The sequence below is a fragment of the Lissotriton helveticus genome, chromosome 1_1 (assembly GCF_964261635.1).
Source record: "Lissotriton helveticus chromosome 1_1, aLisHel1.1, whole genome shotgun sequence".
In the NCBI taxonomy this organism is placed as follows: Eukaryota; Metazoa; Chordata; class Amphibia; order Caudata; family Salamandridae; genus Lissotriton; species Lissotriton helveticus.
In genome coordinates, this window is record NC_136057.1 from 216,502,249 (window position 1) to 216,522,603 (window position 20,355).

Consider the following 20,355-nt stretch of genomic DNA (forward strand, 5'->3'; position numbering starts at 1 on the left):
TCTTTTCTATTCTTACTCTTACTGAATGTAGAAATACTTCTAGTAGTAATTAAAGCTAAAATAAATCCACATTTGACTGATGTTGTTCTGCCTTCTTTGCTTGTAGGTGCACAAAATACTGGAGCAGGTGTCTGTCATCCTTCATCGGCTGTTCTACTGCCAGACGGGCGTCCTTTTGTACTACGTCACGTGTGGTGTGAGTGACTAACCTGACCAGACATCATTTTCAGCAACTTGTGCAACTGAGTGCTGCTGCTGACATCTGAAGAAGATGGCCCCAAAGAAAGCAGATACCAGGTCCTCCAAAATAGTTGCTGAGAAGAAGGAACTGACACTTAAGTCTGGTGTTGACCCCAAAACCTTTTTTGGGAGAAAAAAAAGTACGGCCAAGCAGATGAGTGGGGGAGAGGTAGCCAGCCTAATCTTGGAAAGCAGTGATACTGAGCATCACCTGGACTTATCGCAAAGTAGTACACATTCCACGCAAGAGGGAACACAGCAGAAAAGCGGTGAACAACAACTAGCGCCTGCAATAGTAGATGTTCAACAACAACAACTGTATGTATCAAAACAACTACCACAACCACCGCCTGCAATAGTTTTTCAAGAACCACCACTGGCAATAGTAGTTCCTCCTGAAGTCGGGGCAGTTCAGGAAATTGAGCCTGATGCAAAGCAAGAAGAGGTAGCACATCCTGCAGGAGATCTATTGGGTTCCAAATCCCCACCAAGGAAAAGGAGGGTTAGTAGTACATTGAGTTCTTCGCCAAGCATCCCTTCTGATGATCTTGATCTCGATTGGGAGCCAGAACGATCGGAGCATGAGAGGGAGGGACATCCCAAGAAGACCAGGCGAGAGAAAATGAATGTTCCAGGAAGCCTACCACTTATGGAGTGCAATGTTCAGCAGCCGGATAATGATAATGACTCTGATGGTGATGATGAGTCAGACCCAGTCATCACAAGCATTACTCCTGGCCCTGAGGACATGGAGACCAACATTTTTACCCTATCAAGAATGGCTGCGACTAGGGATGTAGTAGCACGCATACCACCAACCCAGGCCACACCAAAACTACCTCCAGCTTCCATTTTTACAATTGCACACAGCCGGCAGCGTCCTACAACCAGCACAAGTTCCACCTCAGCGGAAGGAGGTAGTGGTACTACTGCGCAGCCACATAGTGCAGTTCAGCACACAACCTCCAGTTCATCCGGCATTGGAAGTGGCACCTCTAGCAGGAGACAAAAGTTAAGCTCCCCAGTGTGGGACTTCTTTACAGTTAGCGCAAATGAGGACAACATTGCTATATGTTCCATTTGTCATACCTCTGTTCGTCGTGGTAAGCTTGGCACAAACTATGGTACCGGAGGCCAAATGACCCATTTGAAAAAACACCACCAAATCAAGTGGGATGACCACCTACGTATCATGAATACAGGAAACATTAATGTTGGTGGGAAAGCAGTAGAAGGTCCACTCCCCAGCACTGCAGTGGTAGAATCCAGATCCTCCGGATCAGCAACATCTCTGTGGCACCAGAGTACGATTACCCCGGAGACACCAAGGAGTACGGGTGCGAAGTCTGCGACACAAAGTACTACATTGGGCATATCTGAAAGAAATACCAAGCAGCAGCGTACCATTCTTAGCATGATTAAGCAGGAGGGAAAGTACGAGCGCAACCACCCAATCGCACGTTTATACAATGCTAAGCTTGCTAAAATGTTAGCACTGGACCTTCTCCCATTTTCTTTTGTTGAAGGGATGGGTTTCCTGGAATTTGTGTCAACCCTCTGCCCAAAATGGAATGTTCCCAGCCGCTACTATTTCGCCAGAGTTGCTGTTCCAGCACTACACCACGACGTGCTGGAATTGCTTGGAAAAACCTTGCAGCAGAGTGCAGTGCATAGTATCCACCTGACAACAGACATGTGGAGCAGTAGTCAAGGCACAGATTACATGTGCATCACAGCACACTGGATCTCTTTTTCAGGTGTTAGAGACAAGATATCTACAGGCATTGACATTAATGAGATTTTTAATGATACTCGCAAACATGCAACTGTAGCCATGTTTGCTATGGAGAACTCGCATACTGCTGCAAACATTTTGGATGAGTTCAACAGCAAGGTCTTTGAATGGCTGCGACCAAGAGGCCTCAGAATTGGTTTTGTTGCCACCGACAATGGCAGTAATGTAGTTAAGGCCATGGAAGATGGCGGCTATTTCAGGGTCCCGTGTTTGGCACACTGCATCAACATTGTGGTTCAAGACTTTCTGAAAAGTGAAAGCAAAGTCAGCAACTTACTGACCATTTGCAGAAGAATCTGCACGCATTTCAATCATTCTTTTAAAGCCCGGAAGCAGCTACGGGTCATTCAACGTGAGTGTAACATGCCAGTCAAAGCACTCATTCAGGAGGTACCAACACGTTGGAACTCTACGTATTACATGCTCGAACGGCTGTTTGAGCAGTACATACCACTCAATGCATATGTCATGACAAGATCAGGGGATAATGCTGTTAAAGACATGACCGTTGAGATGTGGCAATGGGATCTCATTAAATGCCTGACTGAGATGCTACTTCCTTTTGAGGTCTTCACACGTGCAGTCAGCAGGGAGGACTGTACTATGAGCCAAGCAATCCCACTGTTGTACATGCTTGAGCAAGAGCTGAAGGAGGTGTATGAAACGTACGAAGGTATGGAAGGAAAACGTGAAGCATTTAATTTTGCGAAGTCCTTAGCATGGCGCTTATCTCAGAATACAAGGATTCAAAATAAGATTTTGTCACATGAACATTACATTACTGCCACTATTTTGGATCCACGGTACAAATTATTTGTGAATAGTAATGCATTAATTCCTTTTTCTAAAGAGGATGTTTCCAAGTACAAAACTATAATAGCCAAGGAAGCCAATGATTTCGAAAACGAACGGCTCTCAATTGGAGGCCTGCCAGTGCTAGCCCAGGACAGTGCAAGTACTACTGAGCATCCTACAGAGTCAAGGTCCTCTTTACAGCATGCGAGCAGTGCGTTTGCTTCCCAGCAGTCACCAACACAAACAATAACACCAACAGGATCTGATTCATCAGACACAAGCAAAAAAATAGCTGCTTGGTTTCTACGGAAAGGGATGGGGAAGTCCGTTGCTGCCGCAAAGCAAAAAGAGGACGAGCACACCAGAGCACCAATGAACATTGAGCGGATGGTCCAGGCCTATCTGGATGACACAACAGAGGTGTGCATGGAGCAAAGCCCATTGGTGTATTGGTATAGGACAAGAAGCCAATGGCCACTGCTTAGCAGGCTGGCGATAAAGTATCTAGCTTGCCCTGTTGCAAGTGTCTCTTCAGAGCGTGTGTTCAGTGCTGCTGGTGCCATTGTGACTGTGAGAAGGACCAGTCTGTCGCCCAAAAGCGTGGAGCGGTTAACGATGATAAAAATGAACCAGCACTTGATACCACCAGACTACAAAGTCCGTGAATCACAGCTGGAAGAGGAGAGCGAGTCGGAAGAAATAAGTATTGGGTTACAGGACCTACTTCTGTCAGAAGAACCACCAGGGTTTGAGGACGAGCTCCTCTTCCCTGACAACTAGCCCTTGCGGTGCCAAACGTAATCAACATCAACCACAGGTAAGAAGAGAAGTTTCCTGGGAGGTATACTGGAGGAGAGGCTCGTAGTACTAATAGCACAAATATAGCTTTCAGTGAGGGGCACAGCATCTATCTGTTTGCATGTTACACATGTGGTCAGTTAATAAACTATTTCAATCAAACACTGGCCGCTGCCCTGCATCTAGAGTAAACCTTGTGACGTACAACAGTAACCCCACCACAAAACAACATCATAGCATATCTGTAGAAGTTGAAAATAAATAACATTTATTCATGTATAAAAATATTCTCCTATCCCCACCCTAACCCCAACCATAGTCCAAGTCCAAAGAATGTCCCGCAAAAATAACCCCAACACCCAATTCCCACCCACCAACAAAAGTATTCAAAAAAGGGCAAATCAAGAGGGTCCATTCCAATTGGCGGGTGTTTGTCCACTAAAATCTTTCTTTCCACGCTCCTCTAATTGGGCCTCCAGCTTGGCCACCCGGAGGAGAAGTTGTTGACGAAATGCACGGCACCTACATTGGCATCCATGCTGTGAGGGGGTGGCAGATGTTGAATGGCGGCGGTGAGCGGCTGCCTGGCCGCGGCGCCGTACTCCTGCAGGTGGAGCCTTGCTGGGGCCAGACGCATTGGAAGAGGCAGCCGCCTCCTCCTCCTCCTCCTCCTCAGCCTCAGCCACCAGCTTGCGGTACTCCTCCACAATGGCCTGCAGTTTCCGTTGCCGGGCCCTGGCTGCCAACTCCTTCCGCGATGGTTTTGAGGAAGGAGTATGAGTATCTATAAAAAAAGAAACAGAATTGTAACTGAAACTCTTCATAATTAATTCAACAGTACATTTCGGCATAGTAGCACTACCGAGCGCAGTACATACAATTGGTGTCTACTTTTAGTATCTATCTAATCTGTCCTCCTGCTTCCCCTGCCTGTAGCATTTGTTGAAGTTTTTTCCGGCATTCTACTTGCCCTAGTACTGGGTGGCCTTGAGTACACATAAGAAGAACAAAAGTATTTTTTGTATCCTTTTAGATGTTCAAAGTAAGACTCTGGTTCCAGTGACAGTCTTCACCTATGATGAATGTACAAATACATTTAGGGGGCATCCACCCATTAAAAGTCAATGTCTATCCTTCCACCTCCTTCCACCCTAGTTAACTTCTTTTTTTTGTTCAACACATCCCTCAGGTCATGTGATCTGACTTTTAGTCTTCTCCAAAAGTTACACAGCTGAGTTGGAGTCTGATGGAAGAGGCCTTGTTTACTCAACGCAAACTGGTAATGCTACAAAGGGTGTGTTCTTCAACCATTGTAACTATTTTGTCCAGTACAACTTCAAATTCATAATTTCCTAATAAGTCTCATAGCACAGTGAGGAAAAAAATGTCCCCCACCCATCTAGTAATGCAAATAAGTTATCAATATAACTTACCACCGCCCACCGCTGAACTTTCCTCCCCCACTGATGCTCCTGCAGGCGCCGCGTCCTCTGTCCCCTCCTGGATGCCAATCTCTTCGCCGCTGGCCCCGTCAGCACTGGTCGTTAGTATTGATTGTGTACCTGTAAAAACAAGTACAGCTTTTTAGATGCCTGCACACCGCCCCCTATTTTACTAGTTGTACTTTTTTCACCAGGAAGGAAGATTGAAAAAACAGTTACGTACAACAACAATCGTTGTGGCAGTGTAACTTGTCCAAATTGCGTCCAATTTACAGCACTCACATTAGACAGAGTTTAGTTTTAATTTATTAGATGGTCCCTAGGGTCATCTAATCTACTCCTACTATAGTCTTTGGAAAGTTAGCCTGAGCCATATAACCATTTTTTGATCCGTGTCTACTGCTTTGCCGATGTTACCTTGCAGCTTGTTGCACGGTAAGAAAGACACCATTGAGGGCACATGATGAGTCTGGCATACAATTGACAAACCAGTATTGTTAGTCCATAATGTTGCACTTGTTGCCATGTGATGATTACTGCTAAAAACTGGCATAGTTGTATTCACTGTCTAACGTGCAACATTTTTCTCATAGGCAGATGAGAAGAGAAGATCGCCTTCTACGAACCAAGGGATTTGCAGAGCTTTCGAAAGATGTCTCCCACAATTCACACATTACTCTATCGTGCACTGACTAGATGTACAAAATGTACAGAATTTTATCTTCCTCATTTTGCATGGTGGAGCAGGATGTTTCTCATTGAAATACTTCCAGGTTTCAACATTACAAAGCTTGTTAATTATTACAAAAAATAAAGTTTTTGAACTTGCACGTAGACTCTGTGGTATATTTTCAGTGTCTGGGGTGCTGGGGACTGAAACGAGTGAGTGAGCGAAAGGGTCTTCTACTCTTCTTCTTCTGTTGTGGCGTGGGTTGTGTATTAACATTGGGTATATCTAACTATCTTCGTGTGGGGGGCGGGAGTGGGACAATTGGCTATGACCGAGACACTTAGGTAGGTAGACTAGATGGTCATTGGATAATGGGTTCTTCTGACAGAGTTCTTCTGTGACCAGGGTGTAAGGTCCAACCTCCCTATCACCAACATCAACAACATCCTATTTTCTTCTTGTACATAGTTGTGTATGTGCAGAGAGAGAATAATAATAACCACAACAGTAGTAGAAGTATACTAGCTGAACAAAAATTAGTAGGTAAACATCTGGTTGTGCATTTTTGTTGGTGGGAATTGAGAGACTGGAGATTACAGAGGACAACGCAAAAGACAGGAGTGGACCCAATGGCTACAGCTATTCTATCATTCAAAAGAATACCGGTCCTTAACTAAAGAGTGGCCAACAGGGCAAGCTTAGCTACATACAGTCTAATAGTAGTAGCACAGAGACTCTAGGGGCAGAGGCAGTTTGAAGGAACTGAAAGTCAGGGATGGCATTGGATAGTTACGCAAAATTTGGAAAACAAATGTAAGACCAAAGAAGGTTTTGCTAACATTGAATTACGAAGGAGCATTCATAGGTTGGAAAAAATAAGGTGCGTTAAAAAGTTAGGGAAATATAATTGTTAATAATATAAGCACTGTAGGACTTACTGGGGCCAGCAGCAGGATCCGCGGTAGAGGAGCGCGCCTCCTGTGGTTGTCCCGCCAACTCGGACCCCGTCTTCTTCTTGCCCTTCGGTGGTGCTGACCATGTAAGAAATAATAAAGAAAGAAAAACATTAAGTGCTGTGAAACAAAGACCTCATTCAAACATCCTCTCAAAGATTTTAGGAAACAACAATTCCAATAAAATTGACTTCGAAGTGATGACTACTGGCTTGCAAGATCCACAGACCGTCTACTTATAGAACACTAATCAAATGTGCCATAAACATTCTGATTGCAGAATACTAACGAAGTCAGTACCACCTGACCTACACCACCTATTCAATAATGCAGATGGGCCAATTGGTCAGTACGTTGGCATTTCAATTTTATTTTTACCCGCAAACATTCCTTATTCATCAAAGAATTCTACACAATACTTGTACTACTATAATATATATTAAATTATTAATATTACTAGATACTCACCAAGCCCCACGACTTCAACACCTATCAGGTCCAACAGGTCCTGCTCCCTGTCTAGGATGTCTGCCCACCGGTGGGCCAGCTGCTGGTGGGTGCGCCGGATTCCTGAGCGACGGTAGACTGCCCGGCGCACCTTCGCCCACCGCCGGTGACGCTCCTCTGGCAGGTAACCAGTCCCTGGCCTGCCGCCTGCTGCCAAGGTCAAGGGGAGGTGGCGCTGCATGAAAAAAACAAGGGCGGCCACCTCCGCCTCCCCGAAAAGATTCCGGGCCTTCACCCCTGATGGGCGCATTCTGCCGCAAGGCAGCCGGCTCTTGGGCGCAGGCGCCTTGCCCTTCGAGCCGGTTCTGCTGCTCCCCTTTGCCATGGTTCTGGGGTGGAGGTGGAGGTTGAAAAGAAAGTTAGGGGGGAGCAGTAGGAGCTTAAATAAAGGAATAAAATAAAACAGTAAAAAAGCTAAAAAAAGGTGGAAAAGTAGAAATAAAATGAAAAATATAAACTTAGGGACAGAGAGAGATAGATGATAAGTAAAAAAAGAAAGAAAAACTGTGAAAAGAGGTAAGGATTGAAGAGATATAAGGTGGATAGAGAACTAGGCCCAGAACCATAGCATAGAGTGTGAAAACCAAGATGGCCGCGCCCATCGCGACCACGTGGGTAAGTTCGCGCGAGATTTCACGCGAACACGCACTTTGTCAGTGCAAACAAGTTGTTGTGTTCCCGAACAAGACGTGCACCGCGCGAACGCGTTATTCGCGACCCGGAAGAGGAAATAGGGGGCGCGGGCGGGCGGGACAATTGAAAAAACAAGATGGCCGCGCCCATAGCCCAACCACAAGGGTAAGGTCGCACGCTACAATTCCCCGAACACGCAGACAGCGCCCCGACCACGCACTACGCGCTCCCGAGCAAGAAAACGGCTCGCGAACGGGACCAGCTGGCTACTACGCATGCTCGCGAAGCTACGCGAAGCTCGCGTAGTGCGAGAACGTCTTCGCGTAGCTTCGCGTAGCGCGACTACGCACACTACGCCCACCCCTAATCAACATTATTTCATTTCAGAATATCTCTGCACCTAATCAGAGCGTATTGGCTCTGTGGCGCAATGGCTAGCTCATTGGACTTCTAGGTGAATGTAAAAAAGATATTCAAAGGTTGTGGGTTCGAATCCCACCAGAGTCAGTTTTATCCCTATTTATTTCATAACTGTTTAAAAAAGTAATAAACAGTGCATGCATGCTTCTGCTTCACCAAAAAGGGCAGTGAAAGGAAGTCTATTTTAAATAGATACTATTCAAGTTACGCAATCTTTGCAGAAGAGGAAATTGGCACCTGTACTTATGAAAATGTAATTTACTCAGAAGTAAGATTTTGGGCCCTTCCTTAATTTTACAATGTCAATAAAAACATATGAATTCTAAGTCAGCAAAAAAAATGAGATAGTAGCAATTTCAGGACTTACAATAAGGTTAAATTTACTGAAGAGATTTCAAATGCTTGAAGTACCAATTCATTATTATATTCCGCGTATTCAGTACTTAATACCGGCAACCATCTTAAGAAACGTAGTGATAGTTGGGACACTTCCAAATGTTGATAAGGTCATTTTGTGGAGCGACCTCTCCGAGCCTGGATAGCTCAGTCGGGAGAGCATCAGACTTTTAATCTGAGGGCCCAGGGTTCAAGTCCCTGTTCAGGCGGCTTGGTTAAAGAAAAGGTATATCAATTGCATACTCTTTTCAGGATCCAATGAATGGGGAGTCCTATTAGAGATGTTTCAAAAAAGTCTTAATCAAGTCATTACATACCCATCTGTCTTCTACATTCTTTGACAAGGGTTAAGAAGACTTACCCAAACTGTATCATGTAGTTTGTTGATTATCTTTTACCCAATTCAATGTTCAAAATGTAAGGTAGTGTCCGATTAACTTGATAAAGTTGGTCAACAGCTGATAGGTCATCTTTTTATTTGTGAATCTCTGATCACCCTGTTGAATCAGGTCGGATCTCTAGTGCAATGGATAGCGGCTTGGAGTCCTAGACGAATGTAGCAAAAGCATTCAAAGGCTTTGTGTTCAAACACCAGCTGGGTCAATTTTATCCCTCCTCTTATTTTATAACTAATTGAAACAGTAACAAGCAATGCCTGCGTCTGCATCACCAGAAACATTTACCAAAATGGCAGTGAAAGAAAGTCTACTTAAACAGAGACTGTTTGCTTTGAAAACATTGCATAATCTATGCCCAAGAGGAAATTCCCAAAGATACTGCTGAAAATGTAATTTAGTAGGTAGTAATAGTATTTGGCACTTTATTGATTTCACAGTGTCATTTTAGACACATGATTTCTAAGTCAGCCGAAAATGAGATAGTACAAATTTCAGGATTTAAAATGGATTACGTGTGCTGCTGAAATTTCAAATGCTTAACACCTTCAATGCTACAGGAGTTTTTCCTCCTGTGCTGAATGATCTGTAAATCCATTGTTCATGACGAGCTCAGCTCGTCATAAGCACACGACAAGTGTACTGCACGACGAGCTGAGCTCGTCATGAGCATGGAAGGGGTTAAAACATCAATTTGTTATTAAACTCTACAAATTTGATTGCTAATATATGTAACCATATTAATACACAGAGTGTAGGTCAGTGTACGTCCACATTTGTTTAGCTGATTTTAAGACAGAGTATAGCAGAGCCTGGATAGCTCAGTCGGTAGAGCATCAGACTTTTAATCTGAGGGTCCAGGGTTCAAGTCCCTGTTCAGGTGGTTGCTTCCCTTAAAGAAAAATTACTCTAATTGGATGCTCTTTTTGTGATCCCCTGCATGCCGAATACGATATTCCATTACTAAAATTGCAAAAACGTCTTTCATGGAGTTGTGAAATGCACATCTGCCTCATATATCATGTGCCATTTGACTAAACTTAAGTCGTACGTAGATTTACCTAAGGTATCATGTAACTTGAGACGGTGAATATAATTTCCCCAATTCAATATTCAAAATAAATCCATGGTTATAGTATCAAATGAACTTTATAAAGCTGATCAACATTATTTCATTTCAGAATATCTCTGCACCTCATCAGAGTGTATTGGCTCTGTGGCGCAATGGATAGCGCATTGGACTTCTAGGTGAATGTAAAAAAGATATTCAAAGGTTGTGGGTTCGAATCCCACCAGAGTCACTTTTATCCCTATTTATTTCATAACTGTTTAAAAGAGTAATAAACAGTGCATGCATGCTTCTGCTTCACCAAAAAGGGCAGTGAAAGGAAGTCTATTTTAAATAGATACTATTCAAGTTACGCAATCTTTGCAGAAGAGGAAATTGGCAGCTGTACTTATGAAAATGTAATTTACTCAGAAGTAAGATTTTGGGCCCTTCCTTAATTTTACAATGTCAATAAAAACATATGAATTCTAAGTCAGCAAAAAAAATGAGATAGTAGCAATTTCAGGACTTACAATAAGGTTAAATTTACTGAAGAGATTTCAAATGCTTGAAGTACCAATTCATTATTATATTCCGCGTATTGAGTACTTAATACCGGCAACCATCTTAAGAAACGTAGTGATAGTTGGGACACTTCCAAATGTTGATAAGGTCATTTTGTGGAGCGCCCTCTCCGAGCCTGGATAGCTCAGTCGGGAGAGCATCAGACTTTTAATCTGAGGGCCCAGGGTTCAAGACCCTGTTCAGGCTGCTTGGTTAAAGAAAAGGTATATCAATTGCATACTCTTTTCAGGATCCAATGAATGGGGAGTCCTATTAGAGATGTTTCAAAAACGTCTTAATCAAGTCATTACATACCCATCTGTCTTCTACATTCTTTGACAAGGGTTAAGAAGACTTACCCAAACTGTATCATGTAGTTTGACATGTTGATTATCTTTTACCCAATTCAATGTTCAAAATGTAAGGTAGTGTCCGATTAACTTGATAAAGTTGGTCAACAGCTGATAGGTCATCTATTTATTTGTGCATCTCTGATCAGCGTGTTGAATCAGGTCGGATCTCTAGTGCAATGGATAGCGGCTTGGAGTCCTAGACGAATGTAGCAAAAGCATTCAAAGGCTTTGTGTTCAAACACCAGCTGGGTCAATTTTATCCCTCCTCTTATTTTATAACTAATTGAAACAGTAACAAGCAATGCCTGCGTCTGCATCACCAGAAACATTTACCAACATGGCAGTGAAAGAAAGTCTACTTAAACAGAGACTGTTTGCTTTGAAAACATTGCATAATCTATGCCCAAGAGGAAATTCCCAAAGATACTGCTGAAAATGTAATTTAGTAGGTAGTAATAGTATTTGGCACTTTATTGATTTCACAATGTCATTTTAGACACATGATTTCTAAGTCAGCCGAAAATGAGATAGTCCAAATTTCAGGATTTAAAATGGATTACGTGTGCTGCTGAAATTTCAAATACTTAACACCTTCAATGCTACAGGAGATTTTCCTCCTGTGCTGAATGATCTGTAAATCCATTGTTCATGACGAGCTCAGCTCGTCATAAGCACACGACAAGTGTACTGCACGACGAGCTGAGCTCGTCATGAGCATGGAAGGGGTTAAAACATCAATTTGTTATTAAACTCTACAAATTTGATTGCTAATATATGTAACCATATTAATACACAGAGTGTAGGTCAGTGTACGTCCACATTTGTTTAGCTGATTTTAAGACAGAGTATAGCAGAGCCTGGATAGCTCAGTCGGTAGAGCATCAGACTTTTAATCTGAGGGTCCAGGGTTCAAGTCCCTGTTCAGGCGGGTGCTTCCTTTAAAGAAAAATTACTCTAATTGGATGCTCTTTTTGTGTTCCCCTGCATGACGAATAAGATATTCCATTACTAAAATTGCAAACACGTCTTTCATGGAGTTGTGAAATGCACATCTGCCTCATATATCATGTGCCATTTGACTAAACTTAAGTCGTACGTAGATTTACCTAAGGTATCATGTAACTTGAGACGGTGAATATAATTTCCCCAATTCAATATTCAAAATAAATCCATGGTTATAGTATCAAATGAACTTTATAAAGCTGATCAACATTATTTCATTTCAGAATATCTCTGCACCTCATCAGAGTGTATTGGCTCTGTGGCGCAATGGATAGCGCATTGGACTTCTAGGTGAATGTAAAAAAGATATTCAAAGGTTGTGGGTTCGAATCCCACCAGAGTCAGTTTTATCCCTATTTATTTCATAACTGTTTAAAAGAGTAATAAACAGTGCATGCATGCTTCTGCTTCACCAAAAAGGGCAGTGAAAGGAAGTCTATTTTAAATAGATACTATTCAAATTACGCAATCTTTGCAGAAGAGGAAATTGGCAGCTGTACTTATGAAAATGTAATTTACTCAGAAGTAAGATTTTGGGCCCTTCCTTAATTTTACAATGTCAATAAAAACATATGACTTCTAAGTGAGCAAAAAAAATGAGATAGTAGCAATTTCAGGACTTACAATAAGGTTAAATTTACTGAAGAGATTTCAAATGCTTGAAGTACCAATTCATTATTATATTCCGCGTATTCAGTACTTAATACCGGCAACCATCTTAAGAAACGTAGTGATAGTTGGGACACTTCCAAATTTTGATAAGGTCATTTGGTGGAGCGACCTCTCCGAGCCTGGATAGCTCAGTCGGGAGAGCATCAGACTTTTAATCTGAGGGCCCAGGGTTCAAGTCCCTGTTCAGGCGGCTTGGTTAAAGAAAAGGTATATCAATTGCATACTCTTTTCAGGATCCAATGAATGGGGAGTCCTATTAGAGATGTTTCAAAAACGTCTTAATCAAGTCATTACATACCCATCTGTCTTCTACATTCTTTGACAAGGGTTAAGAAGACTTACCCAAACTGTATCATGTAGTTTGACATGTTGATTATCTTTTACCCAATTCAATGTTCAAAATGTAAGGTAGTGTCCGATTAACTTGATAAAGTTGGTCAACAGCTGATAGGTCATCTTTTTATTTGTGAATCTCTGATCAGCGTGTTGAATCAGGTCGGATCTCTAGTGCAATGGATAGCGGCTTGGAGTCCTAGACGAATGTAGCAAAAGCATTCAAAGGCTTTGTGTTCAAACACCAGCTGGGTCAATTTTATCCCTCCTCTTATTTTATAACTAATTGAAACAGTAACAAGCAATGCCTGCGTCTGCATCACCAGAAACATTTACCAACATGGCAGTGAAAGAAAGTCTACTTAAACAGAGACTGTTTGCTTTGAAAACATTGCATAATCTATGCCCAAGAGGAAATTCCCAAAGATACTGCTGAAAATGTAATTTAGTAGGTAGTAATAGTATTTGGCACTTTATTGATTTCACAATGTCATTTTAGACACATGATTTCTAAGTCAGCCGAAAATGAGATAGTCCAAATTTCAGGATTTAAAATGGATTACGTGTGCTGCTGAAATTTCAAATGCTTAACACCTTCAATGCTACAGGAGATTTTCCTCCTGTGCTGAATGATCTGTAAATCCATTGTTCATGACGAGCTCAGCTCGTCATAAGCACACGACAAGTGTACTGCACGACGAGCTGAGCTCGTCATGAGCATGGAAGGGGTTAAAACATCAATTTGTTATTAAACTCTACAAATTTGATTGCTAATATATGTTACCATATTAATACACAGAGTGTAGGTCAGTGTACGTCCACATTTGTTTAGCTGATTTTAAGACAGAGTATAGCAGAGCCTGGATAGCTCAGTCGGTAGAGCATCAGACTTTTAATCTGAGGGTCCAGGGTTCAAGTCCCTGTTCAGGCGGGTGCTTCCTTTAAAGAAAAATTACTCTAATTGGATGCTCTTTTTGTGTTCCCCTGCATGACGAATAAGATATTCCATTACTAAAATTGCAAAAACGTCTTTCATGGAGTTGTGAAATGCACATCTGCCTCATATATCATGTGCCATTTGACTAAACTTAAGTCGTACGTAGATTTACCTAAGGTATCATGTAACTTGAGACGGTGAATATAATTTCCCCAATTCAATATTCAAAATAAATCCATGGTTATAGTATCAAATGAACTTTATAAAGCTGATCAACATTATTTCATTTCAGAATATCTCTGCACCTAATCAGAGCGTATTGGCTCTGTGGCGCAAAGGATAGCGCATTGGACTTCTAGGTGAATGTAAAAAAGATATTCAAAGGTTGTGGGTTCGAATCCCACCAGAGTCAGTTTTATCCCTATTTATTTCATAACTGTTTAAAAGAGTAATAAACAGTGCATGCATGCTTCTGCTTCACCAAAAAGGGCAGTGAAAGGAAGTCTATTTTAAATAGATACTATTCAAGTTACGCAATCTTTGCAGAAGAGGAAATTGGCAGCTGTACTTATGAAAATGTAATTTACTCAGAAGTAAGATTTTGGGCCCTTCCTTAATTTTACAATGTCAATAAAAACATATGAATTCTAAGTCAGCAAAAAAAAATTAGATAGTAGCAATTTCAGGACTTACAATAAGGTTAAATTTACTGAAGAAATTTCAAATGCTTGAAGTACCAATTCATTATTATATTCCGCGTATTCAGTACTTTATACCGGCAACCATCTTAAGAAACGTAGTGATAGTTGGGACACTTCCAAATGTTGATAAGGTCATTTTGTGGAGCGCCCTCTCCGAGCCTGGATAGCTCAGTCGGGAGAGCATCAGACTTTTAATCTGAGGGCCCAGGGTTCAAGACCCTGTTCAGGCTGCTTGGTTAAAGAAAAGGTATATCAATCGCATACTCTTTTCAGGATCCAATGAATGGGGAGTCCTATTAGAGATGTTTCAAAAAAGTCTTAATCAAGACATTACATACCCATCTGTCTTCTACATTCTTTGACAAGGGTTAAGAAGACTTACCCAAACTGTATCATGTAGTTTGTTGATTATCTTTTACCCAATTTAATGTTCAAAATGTAAGGTAGTGTCCGATTAACTTGATAAAGTTGGTCAACAGCTGATAGGTCATCTTTTTATTTGTGAATCTCTGATCACCGTGTTGAATCAGGTAGGATCTCTAGTGCAATGGATAGCGGCTTGGAGTCCTAGACGAATGTAGCAAAAGCATTCAAAGGCTTTGTGCTCAAACACCAGCTGGGTCAATTTTATCCCTCCTCTTATTTTATAACTAATTGAAACAGTAACAAGCAATGCCTGCGTCTGCATCACCAGAAACATTTACCAACATGGCAGTGAAAGAAAGTCTACTTAAACAGAGACTGTTTGCTTTGAAAACATTGCATAATCTATGCCCAAGAGGAAATTCCCAAAGATACTGCTGAAAATGTAATTTAGTAGGTAGTAATAGTATTTGGCACTTTATTGATTTCACAATGTCATTTTAGACACATGATTTCTAAGTCAGCCGAAAATGAGATAGTCCAAATTTCAGGATTTAAAATGGATTACGTGTGCTGCTGAAATTTCAAATGCTTAACACCTTCAATGCTACAGGAGATTTTCCTCCTGTGCTGAATGATCTGTAAATCCATTGTTCATGACGAGCTCAGCTCGTCATAAGCACACGACAAGTGTACTGCACGACGAGCTGAGCTCGTCATGAGCATGGAAGGGGTTAAAACATCAATTTGTTATTAAACTCTACAAATTTGATTGCTAATATATGTTACCATATTAATACACAGAGTGTAGGTCAGTGTACGTCCACATTTGTTTAGCTGATTTTAAGACAGAGTATAGCAGAGCCTGGATAGCTCAGTCGGTAGAGCATCAGACTTTTAATCTGAGGGTCCAGGGTTCAAGTCCCTGTTCAGGCGGGTGCTTCCTTTAAAGAAAAATTACTCTAATTGGATGCTCTTTTTGTGTTCCCCTGCATGACGAATAAGATATTCCATTACTAAAATTGCAAAAACGTCTTTCATGGAGTTGTGAAATGCACATCTGCCTCATATATCATGTGCCATTTGACTAAACTTAAGTCGTACGTAGATTTACCTAAGGTATCATGTAACTTGAGACGGTGAATATAATTTCCCCAATTCAATATTCAAAATAAATCCATGGTTATAGTATCAAATGAACTTTATAAAGCTGATCAACATTATTTCATTTCAGAATATCTCTGCACCTAATCAGAGCATATTGGCTCTGTGGCGCAAAGGATAGCGCATTGGACTTCTAGGTGAATGTAAAAAAGATATTCAAAGGTTGTGGGTTCGAATCCCACCACAGTCAGTTTTATCCCTATTTATTTCATAACTGTTTAAAAGAGTAATAAACAGTGCATGCATGCTTCTGCTTCACCAAAAAGGGCAGTGAAAGGAAGTCTATTTTAAATAGATACTATTCAAGTTACGCAATCTTTGCAGAAGAGGAAATTGGCAGCTGTACTTATGAAAATGTAATTTACTCAGAAGTAAGATTTTGGGCCCTTCCTTAATTTTACAATGTCAATAAAAACATATGAATTCTAAGTCAGCAAAAAAAAATTAGATAGTAGCAATTTCAGGACTTACAATAAGGTTAAATTTACTGAAGAAATTTCAAATGCTTGAAGTACCAATTCATTATTATATTCCGCGTATTCAGTACTTAATACCGGCAACCATCTTAAGAAACGTAGTGATAGTTGGGACACTTCCAAATGTTGATAAGGTCATTTTGTGGAGCAACCTCTCCGAGCCTGGATAGCACAGTCGGGAGAGCATCAGACTTTTAATCTGAGGGCCCAGGGTTCAAGTCCCTGTTCAGGCGGCTTGGTTAAAGAAAAGGTATATCAATTGCATACTCTTTTCAGGATCCAATGAATGGGGAGTCCTATTAGAGATGTTTCAAAAAAGTCTTAATCAAGTCATTACATACCCATCTGTCTTCTACATTCTTTGACAAGGGTTAAGAAGACTTACCCAAACTGTATCATGTAGTTTGTTGATTATCTTTTACCCAATTCAATGTTCAAAATGTAAGGTAGTGTCCGAATAACTTGATAAAGTTGGTCAACAGCTGATAGGTCATCTTTTTATTTGTGAATCTCTGATCACCGTGTTGAATCAGGTCGGATCTCTAGTGCAATGGATAGCGGCTTGGAGTCCTAGACGAATGTAGCAAAAGCATTCAAAGGCTTTGTGTTCAAACACCAGCTGGGTCAATTTTATCCCTCCTCTTATTTTATAACTAATTGAAACAGTAACAAGCAATGCCTGCGTCTGCATCACCAGAAACATTTACCAAAATGGCAGTGAAAGAAAGTCTACTTAAACAGAGACTGTTTGCTTTGAAAACATTGCATAATCTATGCCCAAGAGGAAATTCCCAAAGATACTGCTGAAAATGTAATTTAGTAGGTAGTAATAGTATTTGGCACTTTATTGATTTCACAATGTCATTTTAGACACATGATTTCTAAGTCAGCCGAAAATGAGATAGTCCAAATTTCAGGATTTAAAATGGATTACGTGTGCTGCTGAAATTTCAAATGCTTAACACCTTCAATGCTACAGGAGATTTTCCTCCTGTGCTGAATGATCTGTAAATCCATTGTTCATGACGAGCTCAGCTCGTCATAAGCACACGACAAGTGTACTGCACGACGAGCTGAGCTCGTCATGAGCATGGAAGGGGTTAAAACATCAATTTGTTATTAAACTCTACAAATTTGATTGCTAATATATGTTACCATATTAATACACAGAGTGTAGGTCAGTGTACGTCCACATTTGTTTAGCTGATTTTAAGACAGAGTATAGCAGAGCCTGGATAGCTCAGTCGGTAGAGCATCAGACTTTTAATCTGAGGGTCCAGGGTTCAAGTCCCTGTTCAGGCGGGTGCTTCCTTTAAAGAAAAATTACTCTAATTGGATGCTCTTTTTGTGTTCCCCTGCATGACGAATAAGATATTCCATTACTAAAATTGCAAAAACGTCTTTCATGGAGTTGTGAAATGCACATCTGCCTCATATATCATGTGCCATTTGACTAAACTTAAGTCGTACGTAGATTTACCTAAGGTATCATGTAACTTGAGACGGTGAATATAATTTCCCCAATTCAATATTCAAAATAAATCCATGGTTATAGTATCAAATGAACTTTATAAAGCTGATCAACATTATTTCATTTCAGAATATCTCTGCACCTAATCAGAGCGTATTGGCTCTGTGGCGCAAAGGATAGCGCATTGGACTTCTAGGTGAATGTAAAAAAGATATTCAAAGGTTGTGGGTTCGAATCCCACCACAGTCAGTTTTATCCCTATTTATTTCATAACTGTTTAAAAGAGTAATAAACAGTGCATGCATGCTTCTGCTTCACCAAAAAGGGCAGTGAAAGGAAGTCTATTTTAAATAGATACTATTCAGGTTACGCAATCTTTGCAGAAGAGGAAATTGGCAGCTGTACTTATGAAAATGTAATTTACTCAGAAGTAAGATTTTGGGCCCTTCCTTAATTTTACAATATCAATAAAACATATGAATTCTAAGTCAGCAAAAAAAATGAGATAGTAGGAATTTCAGGACTTACAATAAGGTTAAATTTACTGAAGAGATTTCAAATGCTTGAAGTACCAATTCATTATTATATTCCGCGTATTCAGTACTTAATACCGGCAACCATCTTAAGAAACGTAGTGATAGTTGGGACACTTCCAAATGTTGATAAGGTCATTTTGTGGAGCGCCCTCTCCGAGCCTGGATAGCTCAGTCGGGAGAGCATCAGACTTTTAATCTGAGGGCCCAGGGTTCAAGACCCTGTTCAGGCTGCTTGGTTAACCCCTTCAGTGCTAATGACAAGGGTAACTCGTCATGGAGTTTCCATTGATTTCAATGGAAATTACATTGAGGGGCCAGAGGTGCCTTAGCAGCCAAGTGGTTAAAGAAAAGGTATATCAATTGCATACTCTTTTCAGGATCCAATGAATGGGGAGTCCTATTAGAGATGTTTCAAAAAAGTCTTAATCAAGACATTACATACCCATCTGTCTTCTACATTCTTTGACAAGGGTTAAGAAGACTTACCCAAACTGTATCATGTAGTTTGTTGATTATCTTTTACCCAATTTAATGTTCAAAATGTAAGGTAGTGTCCGATTAACTTGATAAAGTTGGTCAACAGCTGATAGGTCATCTTTTTATTTGTGAATCTCTGATCACCGTGTTGAATCAGGTCGGATCTCTAGTGCAATGGATAGCGGCTTGGAGTCCTAGACGAATGTAGCAAAAGCATTCAAAGGCTTTGTGTTCAAACACCAGCTGGGTCAATTTTATCCCTCCTCTTATTTTATAACTAATTGAAACAGTAACAAGCAATGCCTGCGTCTGCATCACCAGAAACATTTACCAACATGGCAGTGAAAGAAAGTCTACTTAAACAGAGACTGTTTGCTTTGAAAACATTGCATAATCTATGCCCAAGAGGAAATTCCCAAAGATACTGCTGAAAATGTAATTTAGTAGGTAGTAATAGTATTTGGCACTTTATTGATTTCACAATGTCATTTTAGACACATGATTTCTAAGTCAGCCGAAAATGAGATAGTCCAAATTTCAGGATTTAAAATGGATTACGTGTGCTGCTGAAATTTCAAATGCTTAACACCTTCAATGCTACAGGAGATTTTCCTCCTGTGCTGAATGATCTGTAAATCCATTGTTCATGACGAGCTCAGCTCGTCATAAGCACACGACAAGTGTACTGCACGACGAGCTGAGCTCGTCATGAGCATGGAAGGGGTTAAAACATCAATTTGTTATTAAACTCTACAAATTTGATTGCTAATATATGTTACCATATTAATACACAGAGTGTAGGTCAGTGTACGTCCACATTTGTTTAGCTGATTTTAAGACAGAGTATAGCAGAGCCTGGATAGCTCAGTCGGTAGAGCATCAGACTTTTAATCTGAGGGTCCAGGGTTCAAGTCCCTGTTCAGGAGGATGCTTCCTTTAAAGAAAAATTACTCTAATTGGATGCTCTTTTTGTGTTCCCCTGCATGACGAATAAGATATTCCATTACTAAAATTGCAAAAACGTCTTTCATGGAGTTGTGAAATGCACATCTGCCTCATATATCATGTGCCATTTGACTAAACTTAAGTCGTACGTAGATTTACCTAAGGTATCATGTAACTTGAGACGGTGAATATAATTTCCCCAATTCAATATTCAAAATAAATCCATGGTTATAGTATCAAATGAACTTTATAAAGCTGATCAACATTAT

The 20,355-nt window shown here is 40.8% G+C and overlaps 7 non-coding genes across 7 annotated transcripts; all 7 read left to right on the top strand.

Moving 5' to 3' along the window:
* The first annotated feature begins 10,254 nt into the window (after positions 1-10,254).
* TRNAR-UCU (transfer RNA arginine (anticodon UCU)) lies at positions 10,255-10,345 on the top strand. The gene is given in 2 exon segments: positions 10,255-10,291; positions 10,310-10,345. It is a non-coding gene; the product is annotated as a tRNA-Arg (tRNA).
* A 1,519-nt stretch (positions 10,346-11,864) lies between these two features.
* On the top strand, positions 11,865-11,937 carry TRNAK-UUU (transfer RNA lysine (anticodon UUU)). Its single transcript has one exon. It is a non-coding gene; the product is annotated as a tRNA-Lys (tRNA).
* A 327-nt stretch (positions 11,938-12,264) lies between these two features.
* On the top strand, positions 12,265-12,355 carry TRNAR-UCU (transfer RNA arginine (anticodon UCU)). Its single transcript is given in 2 exon segments — positions 12,265-12,301; positions 12,320-12,355. It is a non-coding gene; the product is annotated as a tRNA-Arg (tRNA).
* A 1,519-nt stretch (positions 12,356-13,874) lies between these two features.
* TRNAK-UUU (transfer RNA lysine (anticodon UUU)) lies at positions 13,875-13,947 on the top strand. Its single transcript has one exon. It is a non-coding gene; the product is annotated as a tRNA-Lys (tRNA).
* A 327-nt stretch (positions 13,948-14,274) lies between these two features.
* On the top strand, positions 14,275-14,365 carry TRNAR-UCU (transfer RNA arginine (anticodon UCU)). The gene is given in 2 exon segments: positions 14,275-14,311; positions 14,330-14,365. It is a non-coding gene; the product is annotated as a tRNA-Arg (tRNA).
* Positions 14,366-15,880: 1,515 nt separating this feature from the next.
* TRNAK-UUU (transfer RNA lysine (anticodon UUU)) lies at positions 15,881-15,953 on the top strand. Its single transcript has one exon. It is a non-coding gene; the product is annotated as a tRNA-Lys (tRNA).
* Positions 15,954-17,886: 1,933 nt separating this feature from the next.
* Positions 17,887-17,959, top strand: TRNAK-UUU (transfer RNA lysine (anticodon UUU)). Its single transcript has one exon. It is a non-coding gene; the product is annotated as a tRNA-Lys (tRNA).
* Positions 17,960-20,355: the final 2,396 nt, after the last annotated feature.